The sequence below is a fragment of the Cherax quadricarinatus genome, chromosome 5 (genome assembly GCF_038502225.1).
Source record: "Cherax quadricarinatus isolate ZL_2023a chromosome 5, ASM3850222v1, whole genome shotgun sequence".
In the NCBI taxonomy this organism is placed as follows: domain Eukaryota; kingdom Metazoa; phylum Arthropoda; class Malacostraca; order Decapoda; family Parastacidae; genus Cherax; species Cherax quadricarinatus.
In genome coordinates this window covers 40,004,755-40,015,084 of record NC_091296.1, presented here as the reverse complement: position 1 = coordinate 40,015,084, position 10,330 = coordinate 40,004,755, and positions in this window count along the sequence as shown.

The window sequence follows — 10,330 nt, the reverse complement described above, 5'->3', positions numbered from 1 at the left end:
TCACTGCTTGTTAGACAACCAAAGTCAGTCACTGCTAGTGAGACAACCAAAGTCACTACTACTGAGACAACCAAAACCAGTCACTGTTATTGAGACAACCAAAGTCAGTCACTGTTAATGAGGCAACCAAAGTCAGTCACTGCTAGTGAGACAACCAAATTCAGTCACTGCTACAGAAACAACCAAGGCCAGTAACTGTTAATGAGAGAACCAAAGCCAGTCACTGGTAGTGAGAGAATAAAAGTAAGTTATTGCTAGTGAGAAAACCAAAATCAGTCATTGCTACTGAGACAACCTAAGTCACTGCTAGTGAGACAACCAAAGTCAATCACTGTTAGTGAGACAAAAAAGTCTGTCACTGCTAGTGAGTCAAACACAATCAGTCAGTGCAATTGAGACAATCAAAGTCAATTACTGCCAGTGAAACAACCAAAATCAGTCACTACTAATGAGACAACCAAAGTCAGTCACTGCATGTGAGACAACCAAAATCAGTCACTGCTAGTGAGACAACCAAGCCAGTCACTGCTATTGAGTCAACAAAAGCCAGTCACTGATATTGAGTAAACCAAAGACAATCATTGCCAGTGAGACAACCAAAGTCAGTCATTGTTAGTGAGACAACCAAAGTTAGTCACAGCTAGTGGGACAACCAACTTCAGTCACTGCTAATGGGACAACCAACTTCAGTCACTGCTAATGGGACAACCAATGTCGGTCACTGCTAGCGAGGCAACCAAAGTCAGTCATTGTTATTGAGACAACCAAAGTCAGTCACTGCTAGTGAGGCAACCAAAGTCAGACACTGCTTGTGAGACAACCAAAGTCAGTCACTGCTAGTGAGACAACCAAAGTCAGTCACTGCTAGTGAGACAACCAAAGTCAGTCATTGCAAGTGTGACAACCAAAATCAATCTCTGCTAGTGGGACAACCAAAGACAGTCACTGCTGAGATTAAGACACGTGCAACATCTGGGTATCTTTATTGTAGACGTTTCGCCATCCAGTGGCTTTATCAATACAAATTCTAGGACATAACTTGAAGACAGTAGAACTATGTACAGAAGATGAGGTAATCAGTCCCTCAACCTAGGAGTAGGTGCGAAGAGCACCATAGTCGTGGAGATTCTGAAGCAGAAGAAAGGATCCTGGCGCTTATATAGTAACGTCAGGTGTAGCAGACTGGTAGGCGCGATTCCCCAGTGGAATTAGGCCCTTACCACTGGGGAATCCCGCCTACCAGTGAATATGCCCTCGTCTGCTACACCTGACGTTACTATATAAGCGCCAGGATCCTTTCTTCTGCTTCAGAATCTCCACGACTATGGTGCTCTTCGCACCTACTCCTAGGTTTAGGGACTGATTACCTCATCTTCTGTACATAGTTCTACTGTCTTCAAGTTATGTCCTAGAATTTGTATTGATAAAGCCACTGGATGGCGAAACGTCTACAATAAAGATACCCAGATGTTGCACATGTGTCTTAATCTCATCTTGTCGGTATTATATACCATTCGTACACACAGTCACTGCTATTGAGACAACCAAAGTCATTCTCTGCTACTGAGACAACCAACTTCAGTCACTGCTAATGGGACAACCAATGTCGGTCACTGCTGGTGAGGCAACCAAAGTCAGTCACTGCTAGTGATACAACCAAAGGAAATCACTGCTAGAGAGACAACCAAAGTCAGACACTACTTGTGAGACAACCAAAGTCAGTCACTGCTAGTGAGGCAAACAAAGGCAGTCATTTCTAGTTAGACAACCAAAGTCAGTCATTGCTAGTGAGGAAACAAAAGCCATTCACTGATATTGAGTCAACCAAAGATAATCACTGCTAGTGAGACAACCAAAGTCAGTCATTGCAAGTGTGACAACCAAATTCAATCTCTGCTAGTGGGACAATCAAAGACAGTCACTGCTAGTGAGACAGCCAAAGTCATTCTCTGCTACTGAGACAACCAAAGTCATTCTCTGCTACTGAGACAACCAAAGTCAGCCTCTGCTAGTGAGACAACCAAAGTCACTCATTGCTAGTGAGAAAACCGAAGTCAGTCATTGCAAGTGTGACAACCAAAACCAATCTCTGCTAGTGGGACAACCAAAGTCAGTCACTGCTAGTGAGACAACCAAAGTCATTCTCTGCTACTGACACAACCAAAGTCAGTCTCTGCTAGTGGGACAACCAAAGGTAGTCATTGCTAGTGAGACAACCATAGTGATTCACTTCTATTGAGACTACAAAAGTCAGTCACTGCTAGTGAGACAATGAAAGCCAGTCAATGGCAGTGACAACCAATGTCAGTCACTGCTAGTGAGACAACCAAAGCCAGTCACTGCTAGTGAGACAACCAAAGCTAGTCGCTACTAGTGAGACCAATAAAATCAATCACTGCTAGTGAGACAACCAAAGTCAGTCACCGCTAGTGAGACAGAGTGAGTCACTGCTATTGAGACTACCAAATTCAGTCACTTCTAGTCAGACTACCAAAGTCATTCACTGCTAGTGAGAGAATCAGACAGTCACTTCTAGTTAGACAACTAAAATCAGTCACTGTTTGTGAGACAACCAAACCCAGTCACTACTAATGAGACAACGAAACTCAGTCATTGCTAGTGAGACAACCAAAGTCAGTCACTGGTAGTGACACTACCAAAGTCAGTCAGAGCTAGTGAGACAACCAAAGTCAGTCACAGATAGTGAGACAACCATAGTGATTCACTTCAATTGAGACTACAAAAGTCAGTCACTGCTACTGAGACAACCAAAGTCAGTCACAGATAGTGAGACAACCATAGTGATTCACTTTTATTGAGACTACAAAAGTCAGTCACTGCTAGTGAGACAATGAAAGCCAGTCACTGCCAGTGACAACCAATGTCAGTCACTGCTATTGAGACAACCAAAGCCAGTCACTAAAAGTGAGACAACCAAAGCCAGTCACTGCTAGTTAGAAAACCAAAGCCACTGCTAGTGAGACAAAAGTCAGTCATTGCTAGTGAGAGAACCAAAGTCAGTAACTGCTAGTGAGACAACCAAAGCCAGTCACTGCTAGTTAGAAAACCAAAGCCAGTCACTGCTAGTGAGAGAACCAAAGTCAGTAACTGCTATTGAGACTACCAAAGTCAGTCATTACAAGTGTGACAACCAAAATCAATCTCTGCTAGTGGGACAACCAAAGACAGTCACTGCGAGTGAGACAACCAAAGTCATTCTCTGCAACTGAGACAACCAAAGTCAGTCTCTGGTAGTGGGACAACCAAAGGTAGTCACTGCTAATGAGAAAACCAAAGCCAGTCACTGCTAGTGAGACAACCAAAGCTAGTCGCTACTAGTGAGACCAAAATCAATCACTGCTAGTGAGGCAACCAAAGTCAGTCACTGCTAGTGAGAAAGTGAGTCACTGCTATTGAGACTCACCAAAGTCAGTCACTGAGTGAGACAAAACAGTCACTGCTAGTTTGGCAACCAAAGTCCGTCACTGCTAGTGAGAGAATCAAAGACAGTCACTGCTAGTTAGACAACTAAAGTCAGTCACTGCTTCTGAGACAAAACCCAGTCACTACTAGTGAAACAACCAAAGTCAGTCATTGCTAGTGCGACAACCAAAGTCAGTCACTGATAGTGACACAACCAAAGTCAGTCACACCTAGTGAGTCAACAAAAGCCAGTCACAGATTTTGAGTAAACCAAAGTCAGTCACTGCTAGTGAGACAACCAAGGCCAGTCACTGCTATTGAGACAACTAAAGTCAGTCACTCCTAGTGAGTCAACAAAAGCCAGTCACTGATATTGAGTAAACCAAAGACAGTCATTGCTAGGGAGACAACCAAAGTCAGTTATTGTTACTGAGACAACCAAAGATAGTCACTGCTAATGGGACAACCAAAGTTAGTCACTGCTAGTGAGACAACCAATGTCAGTCACTGCTAGTGAGACAACCAAAGTCAGTCACTGCTAGTGAGGAAAAAGCCAGTCACTGATATTCAGTCATCCAAAGATAATCACTGCTAGCTTGACAACCAAAGTCAGTCATTGCCAGTGAGACATCCGAAGTCAGTCATTGCAAGAGTGATAACCAAAATCAATCTCTCCTAGGGGGACAACCAAAGACAGTCACTGCTAGTGAGACAACGAAAGTCATTCTCTGCTACTGAGACAACCAACGTCAGCCTCTGCTAGTGGGAAAACCAAAGATTGTCACTACTAGTGAGACAAGCAAATCGAGTCTCTGCTAATGAGAAAACCAAAGCCAGTCACTGCTAGTGAGACAACCATAGTCAGTCACTCCTAGTTAGTCAAAAGCCAGTCACTGATACTTAGTAAACCAAAGACAGTCATTGCTAGTGAGACAACCAAAATGAGTGTCTGCTAGTGGGACAACCAACTTCAGTCACTGCTAATAGGACAACCAAAGTCGGTCACTGCTAGTGAGGCAACCAAAGTCAGTCACTGCTAGTTAGACAACCAAAGTCAGTCACTGCTAGTGAGGAAACAAAAGCCAGTCACTGATATTCAGTCAACCAAAGATAATCACTGCTAGTGAGACAACCAAAGTCACTCATTGCTAGTGAGAAAACCGAAGTCAGTTATTGCAAGTGTGACAACCAAAACCAATCTCTGCTAGTGGGACAACCAAAGACAGTCACTGCTAGTGAGACAACCAAAGTCAGTCATTGCTAGTGAGACAACCAAAGTCAGTCACAAACAGTGAGACAACCATAGTGATTCACTTCTATTGAGACTACAAAAGTCAGTCACTGCTAGTGAGAATGAAAGCCAGTCACTGCCAGTGACAACCAATGTCAGTCACTGCTAGTGAGACAACCAAAGCCAGTCACTGCTAGTGAGACAACCAAAGCTAGTCGCTACAAGTGAGACCAATAAAATCAATCACTGCTAGTGAGACAACCAAAGTCAGTCACCGCTAGTGAGACAATCAGAGTGAGTCACTGCTATTGAGACTACCAAATTCAGTCACTTCTAGTCAGACTACCAAAGTCATTCACTGCTAGTGAGAGAATCAAAGACAGTCACTTCTAGTTAGACAACCAAAGTCAGTCATTGCTAGTGAGACAGTGAAATCCAGTCACTGCCAGTGACAACCAATGTCAGCCACTGCTAGTGAGAACTAAAACCAGACACTGCTAGTGAGAAAAACCTGTCACTGCTATTGAGGCAACCAAAGCCAGTCACTAAAAGTGAGACAACCAAAGCCAGTCACTGCTAGTTAGAAAACCAAAGCCAGTCACTGCTAGTGAGACAAAAGCCAGGCACTTATAGCGAGACAACAAAAGTCAGTCATTGCTAGTGAGAGAACCAAAGTCAGTAACTGCTAGTGAGACAACCAAAGTCAGTCACTGAAAGTGAAATAATCAAAGACAGTCACTGCTAATGAGACAACCAAAGTCAGCCAATGCTAATGAGAACCAAAGTCAGTCACTGCTAGTGTGACTACCAAAGTCAGTCATTACACGTGTGACAACTAAAGTCAGTCTCTGCTAGTGGGACAACCAAAGGTAGTCACTGCTAGTGAGACAACCAAAGTCAGTCACTGCTAGTGAGACAACCAAAGCCAGTCACTGCTATTGAGACTACCAAAGTCAGTCATTACAAGTGTGACAACTAACGTCAGTTTCTGCTAGTGGGAAAACCAAAGATTGTCACTACTAGTGAGACAAGCAAAGCGAGTCTCTGCTAATGAGAAAACCAAAGCCAGTCACTGCTAGTGAGACAACCAAAGCTAGTCGCTACTAGTGAGACCAACAAAAGCCAGTCACTGATACTGAGTAAACCAAAGACAGTCATTGCTAGTGAGACAACCAAAGTTAGTCATTGGTATTGAGAACCAAAGTCAGTCACTGCTAGTGAGACTACCAAAGTCAGTCATTACACGTGTGACAACTAAAGTCAGTCTCTGCTAGTGGGACAACCAAAGGTAGTCACTGCTAGTGAGACAACCAAAGTCAGTCACTGCTAGTGAGACAACCAAAGCCAGTCACTGCTATTGAGACTACCAAAGTCAGTCGCTGCTAGTGAGACAGGCAAAGACAGTCACTGCTAGTGAGAACTAATATCAGTCACTGCTAGTGAGACAACAAAAGCCAGTCAATTATAGTAAGACAACCAAAGTCAGTCATTGCTAATGAGACAACCAAAGTCAGTCACTCCTCGTGAGTGAACAAAAGCCAGTCACTGATTTTGAGTAAACCAAAGACAGTCATTGCCAGTGAGACAACCAAAGTCAGCCATTGTTACTGAGACAACCAAAGATAGTCTCTGCTAGTTCGACAACCAAAGTTAGTCATTGGTAGTGAGACAACCAAAGTTAGTCACTGCGAGTGAGACAACCAAAGTCATTCTCTGCAACTGAGACAACCAAAGTCAGTCTCTGCTAGTGGGACAACCAAAGGTAGTCACTGCTAGTGAGACAACCAAGGCCAGTCACTTCTATTGAGACAACCAAAGTCAGTCACTCCTAGTTAGTCAAAAGCCAGTAACTGATACTTAGTAAACCAAAGACAGTCATTGCTAGTGAGACAACCAAAATGAGTGACTGCTAGTGGGACAACCAAAGTCACTGCTAGTGAGACAACCAAAGTCAGTCACTGGGAGTGAGACAACCAAAGTCACTGCTAGTGAGACAACCAAAGTCAATTACTGCCAATGAGAGAATCAAAATCACACTTATGAGACAACCAAAATCAGTCACTGTTAGTGAGACAGCCAAAGTCAGTCACTGCTAGTGAGGCAAGCAAAGTCAGTCACTGCTATTTAGACAATAAAAGTCAGTCATTGCCAGTGAGACAACCAAAGTCAGTCACTGAGTGAGACAACCAAAATCAATTTCTGCTAGTTTGACAACGAAAGTCAGTCACTGCTACTGAGACAACCGAAGTCAGTCACTGCTTGTGAGAAAACCAAAGTCAGTCGCTGCAAGATAGAAAACCAAAGATAGTCACTACTAGCGAGATCACCAAAGCCAATCACTGTCAATGAGAAAACCAAAGCAAGTCACTGCTAGAGAGAACCGAACCAGTCACTATTAGTGAGACAACCAAAGTCAGTCACTGATAGTAAGACAACCAACGTCAGTCACTGCTAGTGAGACTGCCAAAGTCAATCACTGCTAGTGAGACTGCCAAAGTCAATCACTGCTAGAGAGACAAACAAGGCCAGTCACTGCTAGTGAGACAACCAAAGTCAGTCACTGCTAGTTAGACAACCAAAGTCAGTCACTGAAAGTGAAATAACCAAAGTCAGTCACTGCTAGTGAGACAACCAAAGTCAGTCACTGATAGTGAGACAACCATAGTTAGTCACTGCTATTCAGACAATCAACGTCAGTCACTTCTAGTGAGACAAGCGAAGTCCTTCACTGTTAATGAGACAACCAAAGTCAGTCTCTGCGATTGAGACAACCAAAATCAGTTAAGTGCTAGTGAGACAATAAAAGTCAGTCTCTGCTAGTGAGACAACCAAGATCAGTCACTGCTTGTTACAACTAAAGTCAGTTACTGCTAGTGAAATTACAAATGTCGGTCACTACTAGAGAAGCAACCAAATTTTGTCACTGTTAGACTACCAAAGCCAGTTACTGCTAGTGAGAAAAACAAAGTCAGTCACTGCAGTTGAGACAAAAGTCAGTCACTGCTAGTGAGACAACCAAAGTCAATTTCTGCCAATGAGACAACCAAAATCAGTCACTACTTAAGAGACCACCAAATTCAGTCACTGCTAGTGAGACAACCAAAGCCAGTCACTACTAGTGAGACAACCAAAGCCAATCACTGCTAGCGAGAAAACCAACGCCAGTCACTGCTATTGAGACAACCAAACCAGTCACTATTAGTGAGAATTAAAATCAGTCACTTAGTGAGACAGCCAAAGTCAGTCATTGCGATTGAGACAACGAAGATCAGTCACTTCTTAACAGACAACAAAAGTCAGTCACTGCTAGTTAGACAACCAAAGTCAGTCACTGAAAGTGAAATAACCAAAGTCCGTCACTGCGATTGAGACAACAAAAATCAGTTAAGTGCTAGTGAGACACCAAGATCAGTCACTGCTTGTGACACTACTAAAGTCAGTTACTCCTAATGAAATTACCAAAATCGTTCACTGCCAGAGAGGCAACCAAATTTAGTCACTGTTATTTAGACAACCAAAGCCAGTTACTGGTAGTTAGACAAACAAAGAGTGCCACTGATAGTGAGACAAAAGATAATCACTACTAGTGAGACAACCAAAGCCAGTCACTGCTAGTGAGAAAACCAAATCCAGTCATTGCTAATGAGGCAACCAAAGCCAGCCACTGCTAGAGGGACAACCAAAGTCAGTCACTGCTAGTGAGACAACCAAATCCAGTCACTGCTAGTGAGACAACCAAAGCTAGCCACTGCTAGTGAGACAACCAACCAAAGTCAGTCACTGCTAGTGAGACAACCAAATCCAGTCACTGCTAGAGAGACAACCAAAGCCAGCCACTGCTAGTGAGACAACCAAATCCAGTCACTGCTAGTGAGACAACCAAAGTCAGTCACTGCTAGTGAGACAACCAAATCCAGTCACTGCTAGAGAGACAACCAAAGCCAGCCACTGCTAGTGGGACAACCAAAGAGTCACTGCGATTGAGACAACCAAAGTCAGTCACTGGGAGTGAGACAATAGAAGTCATTGCTAGTGAGAACCAAAATCAGTCCCTGCTACTGAGAACCAAAGTAAGTCACTGCTAGTGAGAAAAATAAAGTCAGTCACTGCAAGTGAGACAACCAAAGCCAATCACTGTCAATGAGAAAACCAAAGCAAGTCACTGCTAGAGACAACCGAACCAGTCACTATTAGTGAGACAACCAAAGCCACTCGTAGTGAGACAACCAAAGTCAGTGACTGCTAGTGAGACTGCCAAAGTCAGTCACTGCTAGGGAGACAAGCAAAGTCAGTCACTGCTAGTGAGACAAACAAGGCCAGTCACTGCTAGTTAGACAACCAAAGTCAGTCACTGAAAGTGAAATAACCAAAGTCAGTCACTGATAGTGAGACAACCATAGTTAGTCACTGCTATTCAAACAATCAACGTCAGTAACTTCTAGTGAGACAAGCGAAATCCTTCACTGTTAATGCGACAACCAAAGTCAGTCACTGCGATTGAGACAACCAAAATCAGTCACTGCTTGTCACAACTAAAGTCAGTTACTGCTAGTGAAATTACAAATGTCGGTCACTGCTAGTGAAGCAACCAAATTTTGTCACTGTTAGACTACCAAAGCCAGTTACTGCTAGTTAGACAAACAAAGCCTGCCACTGCTAGTGAGACAAAAGTTAATCACTGCTAGTGAGACAACCAAAGCCAGTCACTACTAGTGAGACAACCAAAGCCAGTCACTGCTAGTGAGAAAAACAAATCCAGTCACTGCTAGTGAGACAACCAAAGCTAGCCACTGCTAGTGAGACAACCAAAGACAGTCACTGGTAGTGAGAAAACCAAAGTCAGTCTCTGCAATTAAGAGAACCAAAGTCAGTCACTGGTAGTGAGACAATAAAAGTCATTGCTAGTGAGAGAACCAAAATCAGTCACTGCTACTGAGACAACCAAAGTCAATTTCTGCCAATGAGAACCAAAATCAGTCACTACTTAAGAGACCACCAAATTCAGTCACTGCTACTGAGACAACCAAAGCCAGTCACTACTAGTGAGACAACCAAAGCCAATCACTACTAGCGAGAAAACCAAACCAGTCACTATTAGTGAGACAATTAAAATCACTGTTAGTGAGACAGCCAAAGTCAGTCACTGCTAGTGAGGCAACCAAAGTCAGTCACTGCTAGTGAGGCAACCAAAGTCAGTCACTGCTAGTGAGGCAACCAAAGTCAGTCACTGCTAGTGAGACAATAAAAGTCAGTCATTGCCAGTGAGACAACCAAAGTCAGTCACTACGAGTGAGACAACCAAAGTCAATTTCTGCTAGTTTTACAACGAAAGTCAGTCACTGCTAGCGAGACAACCAAAGTCAGACACTGTTAATGAGACAAACAAAGTCAGTCATTGCGATTGAGACAACAAAGATCAGTCACTGTTAGTGAGACAACCAAAGTCAGTCACTGTTGTTCAATCAACGTCAGTCACTGCGATTGAGACAACCAAAATCAGTTAAGTGCTAGTGAGACACAAAAAAGTCAGTCTCTGCTAGTGAGACACCAAGATCAGTCACTGCTTGTGACACTACTAAAGTCAGTTACTGCTAGTGAAATTACCAAAATCGTTCACTGCTAAAGAGGCAACCAAATTTCGTCACTTATTTAGACAACCAAAGCCAGTTACTGGTA